Consider the following 24,317-nt stretch of genomic DNA (forward strand, 5'->3'; position numbering starts at 1 on the left):
TTCAATTTGTTTTCCTAATCACTCTCTGTACCTATGTAAAAGCATTATATGATTCATATACCAGGAGACCTGCTCCTTCTGTGCTGCAGAGCTTTATAATCTTTCTCCATTTAAACAATATATTGCTTTTCTAGTTTATTGCCAAAGTTCTAAGTGCACAATTTTTCAGGTTATATTCCATTGGCCATTATTTTGCTGACTCACTTATCCTATCTAATACACATTAAAATGTGGATGGGCATAAAGGGTCTATACTTTCCCACTTACCTTTGTGTCTTCAGCAAATTTAACAACTGTATACTCGGCCCTTTCATCTAAATCATTTACAGCTGGTGTAAGTAGTTGATGCCCCACCCTGTGACACTCAACAGGTTGCAAATTGCCACTTTGAAAACAACCCATTTGTGCTTACTCAGTTTCCCATTAGCCGATCAATCCTCTATTCATAAATTGCTATCCCCCTACAACATGAGCACTTATTTTGGAAATTCGAAAATAATATAATTCAAAAGTTTCACTATATTAATGTTACTTGTTACTTCCCAAAGGACTCCCTAATTAGTCAAACATAAGTTTCCATCCACAATATACTATTGACTGCTTGATGACATAAGAGCCTTATAAGCTCTATTATAATCTTATGCGGACTGAAGGTTCACGCCTCAGAAATGCTTTCTTGAAAATAGTTTGCTTGTGCCATTGCAGATGGTTTAAAGTAACTTGGTATGGGGATGGGAACCAGGATGTAGCATTCCCAAAGGATTTTGAGAGATAAATAGCACTGTTGTAAGAAATAGTAAGGTACTAGGTTGAGTCATTGTATGAGGAAAAGCAAAAATGTTTAAATTAATTTTACATTTTTATATATGTTAATGCACAAAATATGCTAAACAAGACTGATGAACTGCTGGCACAGATAATTACATGACATTGCGATGTTCTGATAATGACCAAGACTCAAATAGGCGCAGGATTAAGTATTAAATATCCCTGAAAACAAGTTATTCAGAAAAGCGAGAGGGAAGGAAAGAAAAGAAGAGATTTGAAGTATTGGTGAAGGAAAATATTTTAATGGTGGAGACAAAGGATATCCAAGCGGAGTCAAGGACGGAATTTAGAGTTTAAGATAGTAGTAGTTGTTAATAATTCAGTGAGTGTTTACCTGTTGAAGTGCTGTGATTGTAAAAATAACTCAGATTTTCATTTAAGTTATTTAAAGGGAAAGAAGTATTTGGTATACTTAATGGCTAATCTCAAATACAATGCTTCAAATCTAACACTAAAGCATTCAAGAATTCACACCTGCACACACAAGTAAATTAGGATGTGGAAGGCTAAATGAATTAGATTTTAAAAGTTCTTTAAAAGTTTTTCTTGGGTTCAGTAGATTAATGCCTTGGATTGTTTTTATAATATAGACACATGGTTCTTTCTGGATTATGCATCAAGACGTTTAAAGATGTTGACTGATGTTTTATCAATTTCTGCAGTCTGCAGTTGGGCTGATTCTTGAAATTCTGCCTATAGCCTGTGTCACATCGAACAACAGGCAGGACCCGACTTGCAGGATAAATGGATTGTTGTGAGTACCCAGTCAGGGTATTATTTCTTCTTTTGGTATTATTTCTTCTTCTGCCTGGCTAGGAGAAATACAGTTACTTAAAACAAACAAAAGAGCATTAGTTTGATCATCACACAATCCTACTTCAACATGGTCATAGCAAGTTGATTTTAGGTCTGTGTTTTAGAAATTATTAGACAATGGCTGGAAGAGTTACTTTCTCATCTGAAGTGATCACACCCAACAGCTTGTTCACCTAGTTAAATATGCTGGATGCTTTGTATAATGGGTCAGATAGTGGGGATCATTAACTTTTCTCTGACATGATTGTCCTTGATTTGTTCGTCTAGTAAGTCTAACTTCATTTTTCATGTTTTTGGCATTTGCGATGTCTAGTCTTAGAAATCTTTGTATATGTTAGAAACTGCTGTTTTAAGCAATTAAAATGCTGTTACTGATCTTTTGTAACTTAGCCAATGGTTTCAGTTCAGTAAGTAATTAGTCTTTTTCAAAATAAAATATGGCATTTATGACATATGGAAAAGAACAAGGAGCAATCTAGAATAAAGCTACTCAAGTGGAGAGGGGCTGATTTCAGTGGGATTAGATTAAGTTTGGCCTAGGTCAATTGTAATCAAAGTTTGGCAGGCAAAATTTTAATTGAACAATAGGCTGCATTTGAAGGAGAAATGATTTGATTATAGTTAAGATGCATTCCCATGAAAGGCATATGGAGGGCAACATGCTAGTTCAGGAGCAAAGATATGTGGGTCCTAGCTTAGTGTATAGGACATTCTCTAATTTACTGTTCAAGTTTTCAATTTCTCATATTGGTGCCAATTTCCATCATTTTTTATTCATTTGGGCATTACTGGCTGGACAGCACCTGTTGCCTTCTTGAACCACTCCATGTGCTGTAGGTAGAGTTCCAGGATTTTGACTCTATGACAGTGAAGGAAAGGTCAAATCTGGATGATGTGTAGTTTGGAGGGGAACTTTCAGGTGGTAGTGATCCCACATATCTTCGAGATGGAAGGGGTCAAAGGTTTGTATGGTGCTGCCTAAGGATCTCTGGCACATTTCTGCAGTGCATCTTATTGGTAGTACACAGTGATACTACTGAACATCAGTGGTGAACGGAATGGATGCTTGCATATGTGGTGCCAGTGAAGCAGACTGCTTGTTCTGGGTGGTGTAAAACTGATTGATTGAATGTTTATGGAGCTGCACCCATCCAGGCAATTGGAGTCTTCCATCACACTCCTTACTCATGCCTTGTAGGTGGAAGGACAGGATTTGCGAGCCATTTTATAGACTGGCTGTAGAGACAACCCTCAAGTTTTAACTTGAGCTCAAGACATCTGTGACATTATCACAGTTTCTCTGAGTCACAAGTGTTCTTCAGTTAGTGTTATTCTTACTGAGTTTCAACCTTCAGTAAGGGTAAGAAGAATGCCTTCAACCTGTCAATTGTTAGGAGTCACCTGACAGTGGTGATCTCACAACAGGATTCTGGTTATTGGTTAGATCATAAAACAACTGGTTCAAAACCCCAACTAAGCAATAGCTTTTAGAGTTGAATCAAACTTTGATCAACTATTGTACAAGTCCTTCCCATTTTGGTTTGGCTACACAATAGTCACGATATGTCAAGGTCATTTAATTTGTGATGCAGTTTGAGATATTCTGACATGACAAATTTCTACATGAATGTAAATAATGACAATACTTGAAAGTACAAATGTGTCTAAAGTGAACTTTCAGCTGTGATCTCTTCTGACAAACCTAGACCCAGCTCCCACCCTGCATTTCAATACTCTGCAGTGGCTCTCCCCTTCCCACAATGTGTCCTTCCTGCTGAATTGTGAGACATGACCTCCGCTTCCTCACCCCGTCTCCACACCCTACACCAATCTTCTTGCTTACAGGGACCTTTCCTATCTGGCAGCTAGCCAGCCTTTCAGTTTGTAAAACAACATTCCGTTACGGTCTGTTGTTAAATTGGCTGGCCTCTGATATGTGTTCCCCGGTCCTCCCTTCCTCTTCCTAAATTTTGGCGGCCATTTATTGGGATCAATGAAATCCATTTTTTTTTTGTGAAATGAGAGTCATAGAGTTATACAGAATGAAAACAGACCCTTTGGTCCAACGCATCTGCGCCAACCAGTTACCCTAAGCTGATCTAGTCCCATTTGCCAGCACTTGGCCCATATCTCTCTCAACCCTTCCTATTCATATACTCATCTAGATGTCTTTTAAATGTTGTGCTTGTACCTGCCTCCACCACCACCTCTTGTAGCTCATTCCATACACACCACCATGAATTAGTTGTCCCTCAGGTCCCTTTTTAAATCCTTCCCCTCTTCAATCCATGTCCCAACCTATTCAGCCTCTCCCTATAGCTCAAACCCTTTTCTGAATCCTTTCAAGTTTCACAGCAAGTTTCCTGTAGCAGGGGAGCTAAAATTGACTGCAGTATTCTAAAAGTGGCCTAAACAATGTCCTGTTCAGCTGCAACATTTTGTCCCAACTCCAAAACTCTGCACTGACCTATGAAGGCAAGAGTGCCAAATGCCTCCTTCGCCATCCTGTCGACCTGTGATTCTGCTTTCAAGGAACTATGCATCTACATCCCTAGCTCTCTTTGTTCAGCAAAACTCTGCAGGGCTCTACCAGTAATTGTATAAATGCTGCCCTGGTTTGCCTTACCTCATGTTTATCTAAATTAAATTCCATCTACCACTCCTGTGTGCATTGGCACATCTGTTCAAGGTCCCATTGTGTTCTGAGATAATCTTTGTCTGTGTTCATTAAAACACCCATTTTGATGTCATCTGCAAACTTGCTAACCATGCCTCCTATATTCACATCGGAATGCCATCCATGTAGCACACTGACTCAGTGGTTAGAACTCCTGACTCGCATGTCAGGGTCCCAGGTTCGGTTCCAGGTGACTGTGTGGAATTTGCACATTCTCCCTGTGACTGTGTAGGTTTCCTCCAAGTGCTGCAGTTTCTTCCACCGTCCAAAGATGTGCAGGCTAGATGGGTTAGCCATGGGAAATGCAGGGTTACGGGGACTTGGTATGGTGGGATGCTCTTTGGAGAGTCACCATAGACTCAATGAGCTGAGTGGCCGTTTTCAAACTATACTGATTTTATGACATCATTTTATAAAAATGATGAGAAATAGTGGACCCACCACTGATCCTTTTGGCACACCATCAGTCACAGGCCTCCAGTCCAAAAAATAACCCTGTACCACCACCTTCTGTCTCCTACCTTCGAAGCCAATTTTATATCCAATTGGCTAGCTCCCCCTGAATTCCATGTGATCGAACTTTGCCTAATCAGTTTGTCATGTGAAACTTTGTCGAACGCTTGCTGAAATCCATACAGGCACCATCTACAACTTTGCCTTCATCAGTCTTCATATGGCACCACATTAGCCATCTTCCTCTGTGGCTGTCGATGATACAAACATCTCGGCAAGAGGCCCAGCAACCTCTTCCCACAAAGTTGTGCTTGATCTACATACCTTTGTGTTTTACAACCTCCAGCATCAGCTCTTCTGTGATGTGAGCACTTTTCAATACATCCCTATTGATTTCTGCAAGATCCCTAGCTTCCATGTCCTTCTCCATCATAAATACTGGTGCAAAATATTTGTTTAGTACCTCATCCATCTCCTGTGGTTCCACACACAGATGGCCTTGTTGATCTTTAAGAAGCCCTATTCTCTCCCTACTCATTCTTTTTCCTTAATGTATTCGTAAAATCTCTTTGGCGTTTCCTTAACCTATTTGCCAGAGCTATCTTATGTCCCCTTATTGCCCTTCTGATTTACCTCTTAAATATACTCCCACTGTTCTTGTACTGTAGGGATTCACTTAATCTGAACTGTCCATACCTGACATATGCTGTCTCCTTTTTCTTGACCAGAGTCTCAATTTTTCTAGTCATTAGCATTCCACATACCTTCCAGGCATTCCCTTCGCACTGACCGGAGCATATTGTCTCTGAATGCTCATTGTCACATATAAAAGATCTCCAACAACTATTAAGATAGCCTTGACTGTTGTTGGTTTTGTTTGGTTTTTATTCGGTTTTCATTGTTGCTTCAAAATTAGACTAAATAAATTACACATTTTGTATTTACTTGATAAGCATCGGCATTTACTGATGCTGACTAGCAATGGCTTAAAGCTCTCCTTACATCTGTTAACCTAGACAGATCATTATCAGAATTCCTTGAATATAATAAGAACACCTTAATGCCACCTGCTTTGAAACAAAGAGGAATGTGACTTGACCTTCTCAGGAATGTACAACAGTATATCAAAGTTGGCTATAGGATGGCTTGCCAACATGTAGATGAGAAGGAAAAGTTAATTTGTTTTTCAAGACTTAAATGTTCAACGAACTAATCCATTCTATTGAATATGACAATGACGAAAATTAACGTATGCTTGATGAAGGCCACTTGGCACGTCTTAATTCATCCAACTAGACTCCACACTCCTTCTATCACTAATTATCTCTTTGTGAATGGACCTAGGGTCTCCAGTTTAACTCATGTAAGTATGTAACAAAAGACAGTTTTATGGCTGGATATTTATTTCAAATGACCGTCATTCTATAAATTAACAAGAAGCTTCTAATATCAGTATGAAGTTACCCTTTACCAGTTTGAACCTGCATCTTGTTCCACTCCCACTGTTTGAAGTCATATTCTAGATTAACCTTTTCCACACCCTTTTATTGCCATATGTCTGTGTAAAATTGCTCTTTCCTTTCCAGGCTGGAAATAACTTGTCGTTTCTCAGAAATAAGTTCCATTTGTGACCTGTCCATAGCTGTAGATCTTGATCACAACATCTGACTTGTATTTGACAATTTTGGATAAAGATATACAAATTGATAGGTTTACAAAATGTAAACTAAGAAACATTGACTCAGGCTGAAAAACTTCTGGCCGTGTCATGATCAGTGGCCTTTTGCACATTGTAAGCTGGTTGGACGTATGGGTCAGAGTCTTATAGGGGCCTGAACAATATGGCTATGGTGGGAAGCCCAGAATAACAGTTAGGAGCAACGCACTGCATCTTCCAAATGGCGAGGCATGATTGTTGCTAGACAGCAGTAAGTTGCCAAAATGAGGGGGTAATAGTTTGTTCAAAACATTATTAATGCCAAAATTGCGATCATTAATATCCAGCTTCCCATCTTGCCAAATGTCCAGAATAAACTATACATCGAGAATTCTCAGTGTGGAAATCAGAATACGTATCTGGTGACTTCAGTTTACTGCGGGTTACGAGAAGTCTCTGTTACACAGCAGCTCAGGGAACGAGCTGCATATAGCCCTTATCCATGGACGTTAGCATCTACTTCAAGGATGCTCAGAAAGCATGGATGTGCACTGTTGGTTGGATAGACAACTAACGTTTAAAGACTATTGTAAGGACACTTTGCGTGCAGGGACAAACGTTCAGCTCACAGATTGGACCAAGCTGTATTTGAGGGCTGTTCGCTTGTTTTCGTAGTGCTCATTGACTTAGTGCCTAGCTGGATGCGCACAGCATCCCTGCTTCACCTTGTGTTGCTTTCCTATGCCAATTAGTGCAGTCACGCAAGCAGAGAAGAGGGTACACTTCCTCTACAGCACCCACTTCAGGGATCTCCAACACTATCATCTCCTACTCTGACAAGTTCAGGATCTGCCCTCAACGTGCAGAGAAGCTCCAGAATACCAGTGGTCATCTGGATGTACAGCAGCCTTTGAAATGTGGCACAGAGCCTGGAGTGCCAGTCTTTTAGCGGATATCTGTTCGGTGGGCGAGTTTTTCCTCAAATGGTATGTGATAAGACGGGAATAGAATTGTTCAAGATGGATGCCATGTGATGAGATGGATGTTTAGTGAAGTAAGTTTTGTAAGATATAGCTAGGAATCCCACTAGATCTCATGGTAAAAGCTCAAGACCTTTTCTGAAAATGGTACTTAGCCAAAAAAGTACGATTAAACCCTTTGAATATTAAATATGTAAGATTTCTAGGTGTCTTTCATTCTTAAAGTTTATAAAGCTGATATTTCTGTATTGCATTTGCTTGGCACTTGAACAATTGGAATAAATAATGAAAAGTAAGTTAATTTTAATTGGGGTTAATATTCCTGACATTAGGACCTTTTACATTATTGCAGCGATGATATTTGTTTTACATCATATTGCTGCAGGCATGAGGTGTGTGATGGCGTTTTTGTTAATTTAGGCCAAAAACTAAAATAGCAGCCAAAATATCATAAACGTGTTTAAGCATGCTCAACACACAAATGAAAGAACTCAATTTGCCTATACATGAAAATAAAATAAAAGCCTTGAGTAAAATGTTGATTTTTAAAAATTACACCATTTCATACTCCATGAAGACAATCATGATGGTGATGAAATTTAACATTGGCAAGGATGCAAAATGAATATCAGCACCTTAGCTGTCTATAATAGCTATTTTCCAATCTACCTCTTTAGAAATGTTAGCACGCACTTCTGGAGAAAGTGGGACTTGACTTCAGGCTTCCTGGTGCAGAGGTAGAGTACCACTGTGCCACAGGAAACCTCTCCCCACCCCGATCATTTTATCATCATCATCATCACATGTTTTCTATGGCACAGAAATGGCCATAGTACTCCAGCTGTGGGATTGACCAGTAATTTATAAAGTTCTAGTATGTTTTCTTTTGCTTTGATGTTATTCTATAGCAGACATGGTCTATATCCTAAGTTTGTAATGGATACTTGGAGCTATAGTAAATACACTGGTTATGATTTCCCATAGCTTTCCAGATTCTAAAACAATTTTAATGGATTGGAAGTTAGCAAATGTGTGCCAGGAAAAGATAACAATATTATATCTGGCAGTGATTATTATTTCAGACCAAATGGATCTCAGAAACTGGTGCTGGTTTGGTGTTGATTAAGAGATAACTGGGTATTCATATAAGAGAACACAGCATCAGTGTTGGAGCTTATGGTGTAAGAATGGAAATAAAACTTTGACTAGGAAGTATATGCTAGACACTCACTAACCAACATTTACCTCTGGTACTTAACAACTGGACAAGTTAACCTAGGAAAATGTTGGAATCCATTATGAAGAAAGTCCTAATAATTCACTTAGAAAGCCATTTAGTAGTCAAGCAGTCAATGTTGTTTTATAAAAAGGAAATAATATTTTGACAAATATCTTTAATTTTTGAGAAAATAACTAATAGACATAGCTGAACCAGTACACACAATCTGCTAGGGTTAACAGAAGGCATTTATTAAGAAGCACATAAAAGGGGTAATATACAAGATAAGGATTTGGAGTGATATATTCACATGGATGGATTACTGGTTACTGGACAGGAAGTAGACAGGAGGGATGAAGGGCCATTTTCAAGTTGGTAGGTTGTGATTGGTGGAGTACTGCACAGAGCATTATTGGGGCCTCAGCTTTTTATAAAGAGATCAGGGGTTGCATTTACTTTCCTAGAGTAGACTGTAAAGAGTGAATATTTCCTGACTTCACAACTCAGTCAGAGAGAAAATGTGTCAAAATTGGAATTTGTGTTCTGGGATGGGGCAAGGTTCACTGGAATGTGGGTGGAGTAACCCCAAAAGGCGTGAGGAGGATTCTGGGTGAGGCTGAGCAGATGACCTACATCAGGGTTCCAGCATTGTGTCCAAAATTTAAAAGGACAGAATAAAGTCAAAAACATGCTTCCAGTTCACAGCCCTCACACCTTCTCATCACCCAACACCGGTCAGCCTTACACCCCATGACTCCACTCAATTCACAACTCCTCATATGTTCTGTGCCAACCCATGTACCCCACTACACTTCTCAGTTACACTGACAATGACATCTCTCTCCATTTCTGCCATGGATAAATGCCAAAACCCAACTCTGAAATTAAAAACTATAAGCTTCTTAACAAATTTATTCCATGATGGTAATACCATTGAATATCAATGGTTATGGTCAGATGCTCTCTGGTTAGAGATGGTCATTGCTTGTGGGACGTGAATGATGCTCACCATTTGTCAGCCCAAAGCTTTCTGCATTGGACATCGACTGCTTCAATATCTGAGAAATAATTAATGCTACTGAACATTATGTAATCATCAGCAAATATCCCACTCTGTCTTCAGCTTTCAGGCTGTAAGCCCAGGCCTCGTTCAAACTATCCATTTCTCTTTTTCGTTTTCTAGTTTGTGTTTTATTTTAACTTGGCTTCCAGAGAGAACTTGGTCATTAGAGGTGGTAGCATCAGGGTCTGGAGCATAGCAGTGGGCAGGCTGGCCTAGAGTGGGATTTTGGCAATCAGTGACAAGGTGCCTGGTGATCCAGGTGGAACTTACACTGAAAGACTGGAGCGACTGGGCTTGTATACCCTTGAGTTTAGAAGACTGAGAGGGGATCTGATTGAGACATATAAGATTATTAAAGGATTGGACACTCTGGAGGCAGGAAACATGTTTCCGCTGATGGGTGTGTGCCGAACCAGAGGACACAGCTTACAAATACGGGGTAGACCATTTAGGACAGAGATGAGGAGAAACTTCTTCACCCAGAGAGTGGTGGCTGTGTGGAATGCTCTGCCCCAGAGGGCAGTGGAGGCCCAGTCTCTGGATTCATTTAAGAAAGAGTTGGATAGAGTTCTCGAGGATAGTGGAATCAAGGGTTATGGAGATAAGGCAGGAACAGGATACTGATTAAGGATGATCAGCCTGATCATATTGAATGGTAGTGCAGGCTCGAAGGGCAGAATGGCCTACTCCTGCATCTATTGTCTAACTCCAACCAGGTAGCATTGTGGCATTGATAAATCTTCTGGCCCCGATGGGCTACATCCTAGAGTTTTGAGGGAGGTGGCTGAGGAAATAGCGGAGGTGTTGTTTGAGATCTTTCAAAAGTCACTGGAGTCAGGGAAAGTCCCGGATGATTGGAAGATCACTGTTGTAACCCCCTTGTTCAAGAAAGGATCAAGACAAAAGATGGAAAGTTATAGGCCAATTAGCCTAACCTCAGTTGTTGGTAAAATTCTAGAATCCATCATTAAGGATGAGGTTTCTAAATTCTTGGAAGAGCAGGGTCGGATTTGAACAAGTCAACATGGAATTTAGTAAGGGGAGGTCGTGCCTGACAAACCTGTTGGCATTCTTTGAAGAGGTGACAAGTAGGTTAGACCAGGGAAACCCAGTGGATGTGGTTTACCTAGACTTCCAAAAGGCCTTTGATAAGGTGCCACACGGGAGGCTGCTGAGCAAGGTGAGGGCCCATGGTGTTCGAGGTAAGCTACTGGTATGGATTGAGGATTGGTTGTCTGACAGAAGGCAGAGAGTTGGGATAAAAGGTTCTTTTTCAGAATGGAAGCCGGTGACAAAAGTGTGTCGCAGGGTTCAGTTTTGGGGCCGCAGCTGTTCACATTATATATTAATGATCTGGATGAAGGGACTGGGGGCATTCTAGCAAAGTTTGCCAATGATACAAAGTTAGGTGGACAGGCAGGTAGTACTGAAGAAGTGGGGAGGCTGCAGAAGGATCTAGACAGTTTGGGAGAGTGGTCCAGGAAATGGCTGATGGATTTCAATGTGAGCAAATGCGAGGTCTTGCACTTTGGAAAAAAGAATACAAGCATGGACTACTTTCTAATTGATGAGAAAATTCATAAAGCCAAAGTACAAAGGGATCTGGGAGTGCTAGTTGAGGATTCTCTAAAGGTAAACATGCAGGTTGAGTCCGTGATTAAGAAAGCAAATGCAATGTTGTCAATTATCTCAAGAGGGTTGGAATATAAAAGCACCGTTGTGCTACTGAGACTTTATAAAGCTCTGGTTAGGCCCCATTTGGAGTACTGTATCCAGTTTTGGTCCCCACACCTCAGGAAGGACATACTGGCACTGGAGCGTGTCCAGCGGAGATTCACACAGATGATCCCTGGAATGGTAGGTCTAACATACGAGGAACGGCTGAGGATCCTGGGATTGTATTCATTGGAGTTTAGAAGATTAAGGGGAGATCTAATAGAAACTTACAAGATAATACATGGCTTGGAAAGGGTGGACGCTAGGAAATTGTTTCCGTTAGGCGAGGAGACTAGGACCCGTGGACACAGTCTTAGAATTAGAGGGGGTAAATTCAGAACAGAAATGCGGAGACATTTCTTCAGCCAGAGAGTGGTGGGCCTGTGGAATTCATTGCCGCAGAGTGCAGTGGAGGCTGGGACGCTAAATGTCTTCAAGGCAGAGATGATAAATTCTTGATGTCACAAGGAATTAAGGGCTACGGGGAGAATGTGGATAAGTGGAGTTGAAATGCCCATCAGCCATGATTGAATGGCGGAGTGTACTCGATGGGCCGAATGGCCTTACTTCCGCTCCTATGTCTTATGGTCTTGTAGTTGAGTCCAGAGCATTCAGCGGTGAGGCAGCTGGATAGCAGTCAGCGGTGAGATGGCAGTGCGGGAGATATTCATGCCCTCATGGTGAAAGTCAAGTGTGGAGAGTCTGCAGGCCAACTGCTAAAGAAGGACTATAATACTAAATGATTAACTTCATTTCTTTTTACTTTATGCTAAGAATGACTGTAAAGTTTAACTTTAAACTTATTTTTCTACTTTGTACTAAGAATTTGTAACTAGGTACCTTTTGTACCTGAGATGGCGCCGGGAATGCTGACTTTGTACACTTTTCATTGTACTCCTATACCCCAGTACTTGAGTACACATGACGATAATTCCTAATTGTAATTCTAATTCATGATGGAGGGAAGGTCATTGATGAATCAGCAGAAGGTATGTTGTGCTGAGGACACTACCCTGAGGGAGTTCTAAACTGATGACCTGAAAAGAATGACCTCCAACCACAGCAGTATCTTCCTTTGTGTCAGGTATGACTTTAACCAGCAGACCACTTTGCCCTGATTCCCATCAACTCCAGTTTGCTTGGGCTGTCCATCGTTGAGAAGGAATGCGTTGCTGGCTCAGCCAGCATTTATTGCCTACATCCCATGAATGAAAAACAAAGCCCATACTTGGAGTGTGGCAGTTATGACCCACATTGCTAGAGTCACATGTAGGCTTGACGAGGTATGGATGGCAGTTTCCTTCCCTAAAGGACATTAGTGAACCAAATGGGTTTTTCTGACAATCAACAATGGATTCATGGTCATCATTAGACCATTAATTCCACATATTTATTGAAGCCAACTTCCACCATCTGCCATGGCGAAATTTGAACAGAGTCCCCAGAACATTACCTGGGTCTCTGGACTAACAGTATAACAATAATACCACTAGGCCATTGCTGTTTCCTCTTTGGAATTCTGTTCTTTTATCCTTTTTTTATTCAAAGCTGTCATGAGGAATCCAAACTGTGCATTGGTAAAGAGGTTATGGTTAAGCAACCATTGCCATCATTTTGTTTGAGTGTGGGTTGATGCAGCAGTAATTGTCGGTTGGATTTGTTCAGCTTCCTTGTGTACAGGTTGTACTTAGAAAACTTTCTACATAATCTGTAGACATTGGTGTTGTAACTATACTGAAACAGTTTGCTTGGGGTGCATTAAGCTTTGAAGAATGAACCTTCAGTGCTAATGCAGGAATAATTTCAGGGCCCTTCGGCTTTGCAGTATCCAATTCCTTCAGCTGTTTCTTGATATTATGTGGAGTGCATTGAATCGGTTGAAGACTAGCATCTGTGATGCTGGGGATCTCCACAGAGGCTGCAATGGATTTTTCTCTCAGCGTATCTCGATGAAGGTTTTTGAAAATGCTTGAGCCTTTCATTGACGTACTGGGCTCTCTATCATTGAGACTGGGGATATTTGCAGAGCCATCTCCTCTAGTGAGTTATTTCATTGTCCATCACCATTCAAAACTGGATGTGGCATGACTGCAGAGCTTAGGTATGATGTGTTGGTTATGGAATTGTTTAGCTCTGTCCATTATTTGCTGCTAATGCTGTTTTTCAGGCAGTATGTAGTCCTGTTGTTTCACCAAATTGACAGCTAATTTTTAGATGTATCTAGTGTTTCTCCTGGCATTTCTTCCTTAACTGTTCATTGAATTGTGGTTGGCTTTATTGTACCTGTAGAGTGGGGATATGCTAGGCCATTAGATTTGAGTACAGTTCTGCTGCTGATGGCCTTTAGTGCCTTGTGGATGCCCAGTTTTGAGTTCCTAGATCTGTTCCAAATCTCTGTTTTTCTTTTCTTTGGTCCCCTCACCACATGATGCATACCCAGTCTAGCAGCATTGACATTTAGAATTTGATCAGCTCCACCAGTACTGATGCTGCTGAGCTGCTGTGATAGTCTTTGAAGTCCCACACCTAGAGTACATTTTGTGTCCTTGCAACAGTCAGTGTTGCCCTCAAATAGTGTTCAATATGGAGGGTCATTGCTTCATCAGGTGTTAGGTGCAGTAATCAGCAGAAGGTTTCCTTAAACATATTTGACCTAGTGCCTGCATTTGGGACCCGGAGGGAATTTTGAGGGCAGCCAGGACAGCTCCTTTCTGACTATATACTAATATATCACAGCCTCTGCTGAGTTGGTGGGATAGGACATATCCAGAGTCAATGATTGGTATTGTCAGGGGCATGGTCTGTAAGATATGATTCAGTGAAAATAACAATGTTAGGCTGTCTGTGAGACAGCCCTTCCAATTTTGGGACAAACCTCCAGATGTTAGTAAGGAGAGTGCTTGCAATTTTCTTTTCTAATGCCTAAGTTGATGCCAGGTGGTCCATCCTGGTTCCTTTCTTTTTGTCCATGTAGCAGCTTGATACAGCTGATTGGTTTTCAAGGCCATTTCAAGAGCAGTTAAGAATTAAATATGTTACATGTGACTTCTGACTTTGTCCACCTCAGTCCAACACCAGCACCTCCACCTCTTTCCTAAAGGGCATTAGTAAACCTGATGTGTTTTTACATTGATCAAGAATACTTTCCTGGTCGTCATTAGACCTTTAATTCCTGATTTTTAAAAATTCAACTTCCACCATCTGCCTCAGTGGGATTTGAACCTGGGTTCCCAGACTATTCTCCGGGTATCATGGTTTGGAGCCATCATCTGACTGTGAATAAGTTAACCATAATACAGTTTTTTAAACATTAAGAAGTGCGCTTACAACTGAATGTTTGTTTGTTTTCTTCCTCCTCACCAAATCAATTATGGTACTTTTTTCATCTATTAGCCACCACCAGTAAATCACTCATGTTTTCCAGTTGATAATATACATGCAAAGCCCATTGATGGCAATGCAAACCATCAAGGGAGAGGGGGAGGGGGACTAAACCAAAGTAGAGTGGGAAGGGGACATAAAGCGCTTCACCTCCTGCTCACCACTCTCTAAAGGCATTCTCCCTCCGTCAGGGTACTCATTAAAGTAATTCTAAAGTAACAGCACAATGCATATCAGGTAATTACAATGAATATTTATAATTTCAAGATTTATAATTTCGGTGTAATTTCAAGATCAAAGCAAATTCCCACCTTGAAAAATATTCATTTTATTATGAAACTTTGATTCATTATATCTTAAAATGTCCAATAATATTCTTTTGCATAAATGATTTTTCATTTGCTTTATAATAATACTTTTTAAAAGCAAATTTAATGCTTGGCCATTTCTAAAGGATTAAAGCAGAAGTAGGTACTGTCACCACCATTTGTAGTAATTTCTGTTAATGAATTGTGAATTGATAGAGCCAACAGATAATTTTATTATTTGGTGCATACTTTTCACAAAAGTGTTCAGTAGTGTAGTGAATTGTACCATTGAGATCCAATGACAGGGCCTTCGAGAGGAAAAAACATTTTGTATTCTTGTCTTGCCTGGATGATATTGTTTGTTCTGTTTAGTAAGTTCGTGGGTCCTGGAGGTCACAGTCATTATATTTGCATTAATTACTTTTGAAAGAAGAGAAGAAGTGTGAATAATGGTTTGCTTTCTTTTCTCAGAAAAGCCTTCAAAAATGTTGATTGCAACAAACCACTTGGGAGTGTACACTCCAACCTTTGCTTCCCAGATATTTATCGATGGTTTATGTAGCTAGAGTTGGATTTTATAGCTTTGTCTGTCGGTTTGCATATAAATGGATATATATTGTTTATAATCATTTAAAAGTTAAATTATTAGATAATTAAAGAAATCACTAAATTGAACGCACATTCTTAATTATCAAAGCAAATATATTTAAACTTCTCCCTAATTACCCTTCTGAAACCACTAAATCAAACTCAAATGGCAGCATGAGCAGCTTGCATCCGGCCAGGGTAAGTTTGATCACTGCTGAGAAGAAGGTTTGCATTCTTTTAGGCATTTTTGTAATTGCTTAAATCTATGATCTGTGTCTTTACAAGGTTTGATTTTAAATGTCTATAACAAAGGTTAGGTAGAATAAAGGCTTTCCAGCAGTTCTTTTCACTGAATGACTGATTCATAATGTCAGATTATCAGTAGATTGTGTAGCCCTGAATTAAGGAAAACTAGGTCCTCCCGCAATTTACCCAAAATGTTGAAACAGGACAGCATTTGAAATAACAACAATTTACATGTGTATAATGCTTATCATGTTCATTAAAAAAATCCAGTCTGTTTTGCAAAGCAGCAAATGATGAATAGGCCCAAGCATGAAAAGTGAAGAGGTATTTGGAAGAGGGAAAGCATGATCAAGGAGGAAAGTTGTCTGGGGCACAGTGAACCAATGTAATCTAACTGATTTAATGATGGCAGTGAGAACAGAAGCCAGGACTCTTTTGGATGGCTCTTTGTTTCTGAATGCCCGAGGAGAAAATACTTTGAATCCTAACCCTGAACTGGAATGTTGAGTATGCTGCTCTTGTCTCACGTGAGGGAAGAAGGGAACACACAAATCTGACCTACCACTTGAGGCTGGGGTGCAGAATTTCGCCAAGTCCTCATTTGTGAATGTTGAGACAGTGACTGCTTAGTGTTTAGGAATGGGACCTTTTTTCCTCAATTTGCCTCAGTGCTGAGAAAAATGGATGAATTGCTGCTGTCTCTTTAAAGATGCTACTTATTGTTACATTAACTTCTCACAAAGGCAAGGTACATCTTATGAAAATATTTGTTTTCACAAGTTTCAAAAGTAACTTGGGTTTGTGGTTTGGATTCTGCTGGCCACTTGTTTAAGGGGGTGCCCAAACTGGCCAATATCTAATTAGCTAACAGCTCATTCTGCACTTCAGCAATAAAATTGTGTTTTGACCTGAGTGGGATATTAATGTCAGAATGTCTGAGATGGAATGGCGGTGAAAGGGTAATGAAGCCAAGTGGGTATAAATAAATGTTTGGCCAGTTGTTCAATGTATTATTGTTGATGCAGTTGCCAGGTGGCTGCATTAAAAATGCTTGGCTACAGTCTGAGAATGACTCAACCAGGGTCTGATTACTGATTTGCAAAGGGGAGTGCTATGTTTGTGGGAATTGTATCTTTGTTATCTGATTTTTTTATTTGAATTTTTTTAATACAAGATTAAGAAGTATCTAGTGGGTTGAAGATTACCTTTATGAGACCTTCCCAGCTTGTATTTTGTTGACAGCTCTGTGAGAAGAGGTATAATGTTTTTCAGAGCTAATGTTGAATGGCTTTTATTCCCTCGTAAACATTTTAAAGTCTTGCTAACCTGAGTGAATTGCTCATTTGTAGTGTACTTTGTGCACAGTGAGTGCGCATGGTGGGATGTTTTGGGCTTGAACATGGATAACGTAGGAGGTGGTTGGAAAGTGAGAAATTGTGGGTTCGAGGGCCTAACATTCATTATTATAACTGGATCAATTCCCCAGTAAATGGAAGTGGGTTTCTGAGCTGCTAACCTTGCTGTTTACCTGCATCTGTTGTTGTCTCCGTGCTGCCTCTTGAGGTGTTGGGTTATCCTGTAACCTAGGCTTACCTCCCCAATACATAGGTAGGACAGCTAGATTTGCAAAAGTTGAGATGAAATTGAGAGGTCAGGCGAATTCTCAATTCCCCATTCCTTGATGAAAATCCAATCCATTGTGTTCAATAATAGATGTCCACACTAGCCACCTTTCTGACCTTCTGGCACTAGAAATGCTTTAGTGAGTTGAAGCTGGATTTGAAACAGGAGCAGTTGGTCCTGTACACCTGTTATTAAAAAAGGGAAGTAATAGTTTATGGTGCCTTTTGTGTTAGAGGTTAAGGCCTGGATATTTTCTGGAGCGAGTGGGAATGAGGAAATACAGAGAGCCTGCAGTAGAGTGGGGTACAGAATTTCAGACAGGAAATCGAAATGTCTGAATTTTCCTCCATGTTGTGAAGATTTAGTTCCTGACAAGCTCACTAAAATGTCAGCTTGATTGAGTGACTCAGCTTCCAGTTGAGGAGGAAGTGTTCTGGAGCAGCGTTGGATGAGGAGATGGCCTGGGAGAGTTCAAATTCCAGATTCTGGAAGGAGGCACAGATCCCTGATCTTGGGGCCTTCATACAGGGTGGAGGGAGTTATTCAATGGGATTTAGCCTGAGAAGAGAAGCACTCCTGCTCCTTCTAACCAACAAGAAGTGCTGCAAGTGCCCAGAACCCCAAGACCTTGGAAGCTTGTCTGCCCATGGTAAAAATGCAGAAACAGTTTATTGTATGTTGCTATCCTTTTTAAGATACTTAACTGCCAACTTGCCTCCAGGTTGACTGCTCATGTAGGTGACACCCAGAAGTCAGCAAATGTTGCAGGTGGTTTCCCAATGCATCTGGAATTTTGTTTCTACTTTTACATCCCACTTCCTATGTATCCTCCAAACTCAAAGCTCAACCATATTAATGTTCTCCCCTAAAAAGGCAAATAACGCTTACTGTATTTACACCTTTTTCAATTAATTTGTTTTAAACATTTTCACATTTTTAATTTAATCCTGAATTTTAGTTTTCTTCTCACAATTGCTTTCCTCTCTGATTATAAATTGCCAATTTAGCTAATCATGGCTTTTTTTTACTTAAGTCAATAAAACGATAAGCACAATGCTATGATCCGTGTTCAATGCTGATTGATAAGCTGCAATGGAATTAATGTTCACAAACTAAAAACTATTTCTGGTATAATATTCCATGTTACACAAAGATCTAAATCTTAATAAGACTTGCATTAGTCATTAAAGGTGGCAGGATGGGTGGAGAGAGTAATTAATAAAGCACATAGTATCTTACGATTCATTAAAGAGTGGTATAGAGTACATAGGCATGGAGGTTATGTATAATATGTTTACTAAACCTCACCTGGGGTATTGTCTACAGTTCTGGGTACCACCATTTAGAAAGTATATGAACACATTGGAGAGAGTACAGAAGAGCTTTAAAAGGATGTTTCCAAGGATGCAAAATTTTAGTTAGAAAAATAAATTGGAGGATTTTGGATTATTTATCTTGGAGAGGAAAAGAGGAAATTTGATGGAAGCTCTCCAAATCAAAAGAGGCCTGGAGAGACTATTCCTGCTCATAAGCTGATCAAGAACGAAATGTCAGAATGATGTGCAAAAGTAAATGTGATGCTTGAAGAACTTTCTTTCACACAGCGAGTGGTTCAAGTGTAGAATGCACTGCTTTGGAAGAGTGATGGAAATGGGTTCAGTCAAGGCATTCAAGAGGGTATTAGATGATTATTTCTATTTAATGTGCAGGATACAGGAGAAGGGTAGGAGGCTGGCATTTAGTCATGATGCTCATTCAGAGAGTTGTTGCAGATGTGATGAAACAAATGATCTTCAGTATCATAGCAATTCTGTGACTCTGTGAAGCCACCAAAACTAAGCGTATGGAACATTTTTCAAGTATAATATTCAAGTAAGCAAAGTACTAGACTCGTTAGATGTTATTTTGAAGTATTGCTGCTGTTTCCAATGCATTAAAGACATTGGCTCAGTGGTTAGCACTGCAGCCTCACCACACTGGGACCCAGGTTCGACTCCAGCCTCGGGTGACTGTGTGGAGTTTGCATGTCTCCCAGTGTCTGCATGGGTTTCCTCCAGGTGCTCTGGTTTCCTCCCACAATCCAAAGATGTGCAGGTTAGGTGGATTGGCCATGCTAAATTGCCTGTAATGTTAGGTGCATTGTCAGGGGGAACATAGATATATAAGAGAGTGGGTCGGGGTGGGTTATTCTTCGGAGGGTCGGTGTGGACTTGCTAGGCTGAAAGTTTCCACACTGTAGGGATTCTAAGTTCTAAGAGAAATAAATCTATCTACCACCTGAAACTACATGACTGTTAAAAACTGCACCTATGGATGTGCTGCAGTAGCTGGTTCTTGTGGCTATTCCTACCAGATCTGCACTCATGTGTGTGCTGTACTCACTGTCTTGTACCACCCTCACACATCCCCTTGGCTGCAGCTAGTGAAATATTCTGTGACATCCATCATCCAGCTAATCACCTACACCTCAATCAGTCTCTGACTCTGCCGTCCTCCATTTTGCCATTTGAAGAGATGTAGCTTTTCACTTCTGAACAAATGGCTGAAATTCTTGCATTTTCTTTTCTGGATGTCACTTTTCTAAGAGTTCTTTTTGCTGTTGTAATTTCATATATGTTTAAAATGGTGTACACATAGATTTTTTAGCATACATCTTCGCATCAAAATTTCAAAGCCTCAAATTGCTTTCACAGACCTTTTTAATATAGTCCAGGTTTCTGACTCATACAAGAAAGTGAATATAGTGTAATATCTTAGGAAGACTGTGACCTTGTTATAGGATCCTCTGCCAGGGGGACAGCACCCTGCATTTAGGGACAATCTAGTATGATTCAAGTGAAAAGAGGAGTATGAGAAAGCTGTGATGTTGCCAAACTTACTCGCTGTGTACACAGAGCAATTATTCAGAAAATTATATTCAGAATCAGAATTTTATAGCTTTCAACGTGACCTCCTCTCATCCTTCCAAACGTCAGTGAATACTGGTCTCATCAACTCTGCCTCTCCTTATCGCATATACCTGCCATCCCAGGTCTGGCGAACCTTCACTGCACTCTCCCGAAGGCAAATCTATCTTTCCTTGGGTAAGGAGTTCAAACTGCACACCACACTGGATGTTGTCATCAAGGCCCCGCATAGCTGCGGCAAGACATTTTTAGCCTGTACTTAAATCATCTTGCAATGAAGGCCAACTACCATAACAGCTTCCTGCAAATACAATTTTGATTTCAGTGACTGCTTTTATTTTAATCTTATCTACTGGCTCCTGTGCAACGCAATCAACTACAATCTTCATTCAAGTTAATTCTAGTATATCCTTTCTAACTACTTTTGTTTTGACATTTTGGGTAACCACACACAATTCATATTGCAGAATTCTTGATTTCACTTGATCCAGGATATATATAGGACCTCTACTGATAACACAACTCTCCTTGCAGTATCAGTGTACCATAAGTTTATATTCTTGCTTCCAGGTTTTACCTTTAAATGTATATAATTCTGAATTTTTGCTCTCTCTACATAGTGAATAATTCTGTTGACAATACACAGCCCTGTCACACTCCTCTCTTCACTCGAAACATATCTGATTGTCCCTGTTCCATCCTGATGCTTGCTATTTGATCCCAATATTGGCTCTGGATAAATCTCATATCTTTTCTTGTCAGTGTCATATTTCAGCAACGCATCTGTTAACGTTTGATGATAAACATGAACTGTGAACAAGAATGTCTTCAGTTAGAAACTTTTTCCCATTTTAATTCTAAAAGATCACTGCAATTAATATGTGAAGCAATTTGGTTTCTGGTTATTCGGGCACTTCAGTGATTGTTTTTTGTGGTATTGTGAATCCAGTATCTTTCTGCACTGAGCCGCTATAATTTAGCTTCAAAATGTTCAAATATATCCTACTGAACAAATGTCCTATTTTATACATTCATATTGCATGTATAGTGTTCTTAGTTGCAACATGACTGATTTTTTTTTGAAGTTGTCCTTCAAAATCATGATTTAAAAAGAGTTCATTAAAACCACAATAATACATCTCAAACATAAAAAAAAACACGAAGTCCACCAACAGTTTAAATATGGGGTGGCTCAGTGGTTAGCACCGCTGTCTCACAGCACCAGGGACCTGGGTTCGATTCCAGCTTCGGGTGATTGTCTGTCTGTCTATCTGTCTGTGTGTGTGGGGTGGGGGGTTTGCATGTTCTTCCTGGGGCTGAGTGGGATTCCTCTGGGTGCTCTAGTTTTGCTCCGACAGTCCAAAAAAGTGCAGGTTAGGTGAACAGGTCATGTTAAATTGCCCATAAAGTTTAGGGATGTGCAGGCTTAGGTGGGTTAGCCATGGGCGATGCAAGGTTACAGAGATAGGGGAGGTGGGTCTGGGTGGGATGCTCTTTGGTTTGTCATTTTGGACTTGTTGGGCTGAATGGCCTATTCCCACACTGCAGGAATTCTGTGATGGTTATTTTAATACAGAGTTTGTGCAAACAAAACTGTTGAAACCTCAGAAGACTTGCATTTGAAAGACATACTTTCGATATCAGTTTTACTGGCCGCGAAGCACTTTACAGTCAGTGAAGTACTTCCGATGTGTAGTAGCTCGTGGAATATGGAAAACACCTTGAACAAGTTGTAGTAAGTAAGCTCCCACAAAGATCAATGTAATGGTGCATAACCGAAATTGCTGGAAAAACTCAGCATGTGTGGCAGCATCTGTGGAAAGAAATCAGAGTTAGTGTTTCTCTTCCAGTGACCCTTCTTTACAGAACTTTGGTTTCAATGTAATGGTGACTTAATAATGTTTGTAGTGATGGTGATTGATATAAATGTTGTTGTGGAGATGAGCACATTTCATAAATATTGATCACAAGACCAGAAATAATTCCCTTTCTCCTCAACATTTACTAATGGATTTCTGAAGTTCATCTGAGATAACATTTGGGCCTTGGTTTAGCATCTCATCTGAAAAATAGTGAAAGATGGATAGACAATTCAGCATCTAGAACCTGTTACATCATTCAGTTAAGTCATGGTTGCTCAATATTTTGCAACTATCTTGTTTCTTTAACCCTTAATGTCCCTTGGATAATGTCCTAGACTCACCATCCTCAGCTACTTCATCAATTACCTTCTTTCAGTCATAAGGTCAGAAGTGGGGATGTTTGCTAATAATTACAGGTGTTCAAGTACAATTTTTAACTCCACACATGTGGAAGCGGTCTGTGCCTGTGATTCATCAAGACAAGGTCAATATTCAGCCTAGGACTGGTAACTGGCAAGTAACATATGCGTCGCACAAGTTGTCAGGCAATCGCCATCTCCAGTGAGAGGAGGAATAGCCATCTGTCCTTGGTATTCAAAGCAAGTGCATTCACTGATACCTCACCATCAACATCCTGGAGATTATCACTGCGTTTGTCATATTAAAGCAACAGCAATAAATGCTGGTCAGAGGCTAACTATTCTGTGGTGAGTAGCTCATTCTTGACTCCTGAAATTCTGTTTACCGTTTAGAATTGTAATAGTAATTGGCTTGCTAACAATACTGAAGATGTTCTACAAGAGCATTCAAAACCAATAGCTTGCTTGATTGGCTCCCATCTAGTATGTTAATCCTCAGAGGGAATGAATGTTTGTGTCATGGTAGTAGCTTGTACCATCTACAAGAGGCACTGCAACAATTCAGTAAGGCTTCTTCAACAGTACTTACAAATTTGCAGTCTCTAACATCTAGAAGTATGAAGGCAGTAGGCAATTACCCCTCTGTGTCAGATACCCTTCTGAATTGAAACTGTATGTGAAATCATCTTTGGCAGTTGTGGTGTGAGCAATGGCAAGAAAGCTGAAAAATATGGAGACGACTAAGAAATCAGAATTGTGACACTGAGAAATAGTTTTGCAAGTTATCTCTTGTGCTTTAAATGGTCAGAATCTTGCCATCTAGGCATGACTCTTATTTCCAGTGCATCTTATTGAAGCCCAATTTGCCTTATTTACCTACCACTTCTAATTCTCCTCTCCTTCCCAGAGAAACTAAACAGTGCAAAATTTTCAACCTGTAAATCAGAGTGGGTATGGGCAGCTGCAGCTCACTGAATGCTGTCCTGGCTATTATGCAATGGTTTCTAAGCAACAACATCTCTGCTGCAATCCTGCTTAACCCCTCATTCATGCAAGCCAACATCGGCAAACAGCCATCCTCACCACGTCTGCTCTCAGAGCAACTTTCTCACCACTTTAGCCTTAAACACTTTACATTGAATCTCAAGGATACTATGGTTCTGTAAGGTTGCTTGTGCATCAGAACAGGATGCACCTTGTGGCTCCAAGTTTGCTCTCTTAGCATTCAGTCCCTTTGAGCTTATTTGAGCTACTTCATATAGCTTTCTTAGGTCAAACTCACTGACTTAGGGGCTGTTGGTCTGTATGTGGCTTGAGTTGCTTTCTTAGTGCACAGGGTCTTCAGTGCTCTGTTGCAGACTATTATGCTGTAGTGTTGCATTTTAGCTCAGAAGGAGCGGAAGATAGCTTGTCGTGTCGGGGAGCACTGAACAGACCATGAGATGGATGTGTGTCTCTGTGGCACCGTGCTGCTTTGTCTTTGCACTGCAGCATGTCTCAGCAGTTTACACAATGAACTGCACAATAACTACACAATTGGCTGATGCTGCGTCCAGAGTGGATGCAGTAAATTACTGTTTTCTGTTTCTTCAGGGAGCAGTAAAACTTGTGGAATTTAAGACCCTGCTAGGAACA

General features: G+C 40.3%; 1 protein-coding gene across 4 annotated transcripts in view; it reads left to right on the forward strand.

The window, feature by feature from the left end:
• The window catches only part of cdk6 (cyclin dependent kinase 6), a 240,870-nt gene that overhangs the window by 85,280 nt on the left and 131,273 nt on the right, over positions 1-24,317 (forward strand). The gene's annotated exons all lie outside the window — the stretch shown is intronic.

This window comes from Chiloscyllium plagiosum, unplaced genomic scaffold, assembly GCF_037043375.1.
Source record: "Chiloscyllium plagiosum isolate Xiang-an unplaced genomic scaffold, Cpla_swu_hap1 HiC_scaffold_5, whole genome shotgun sequence".
Lineage (NCBI taxonomy): Eukaryota > Metazoa > Chordata > Chondrichthyes > Orectolobiformes > Hemiscylliidae > Chiloscyllium > Chiloscyllium plagiosum.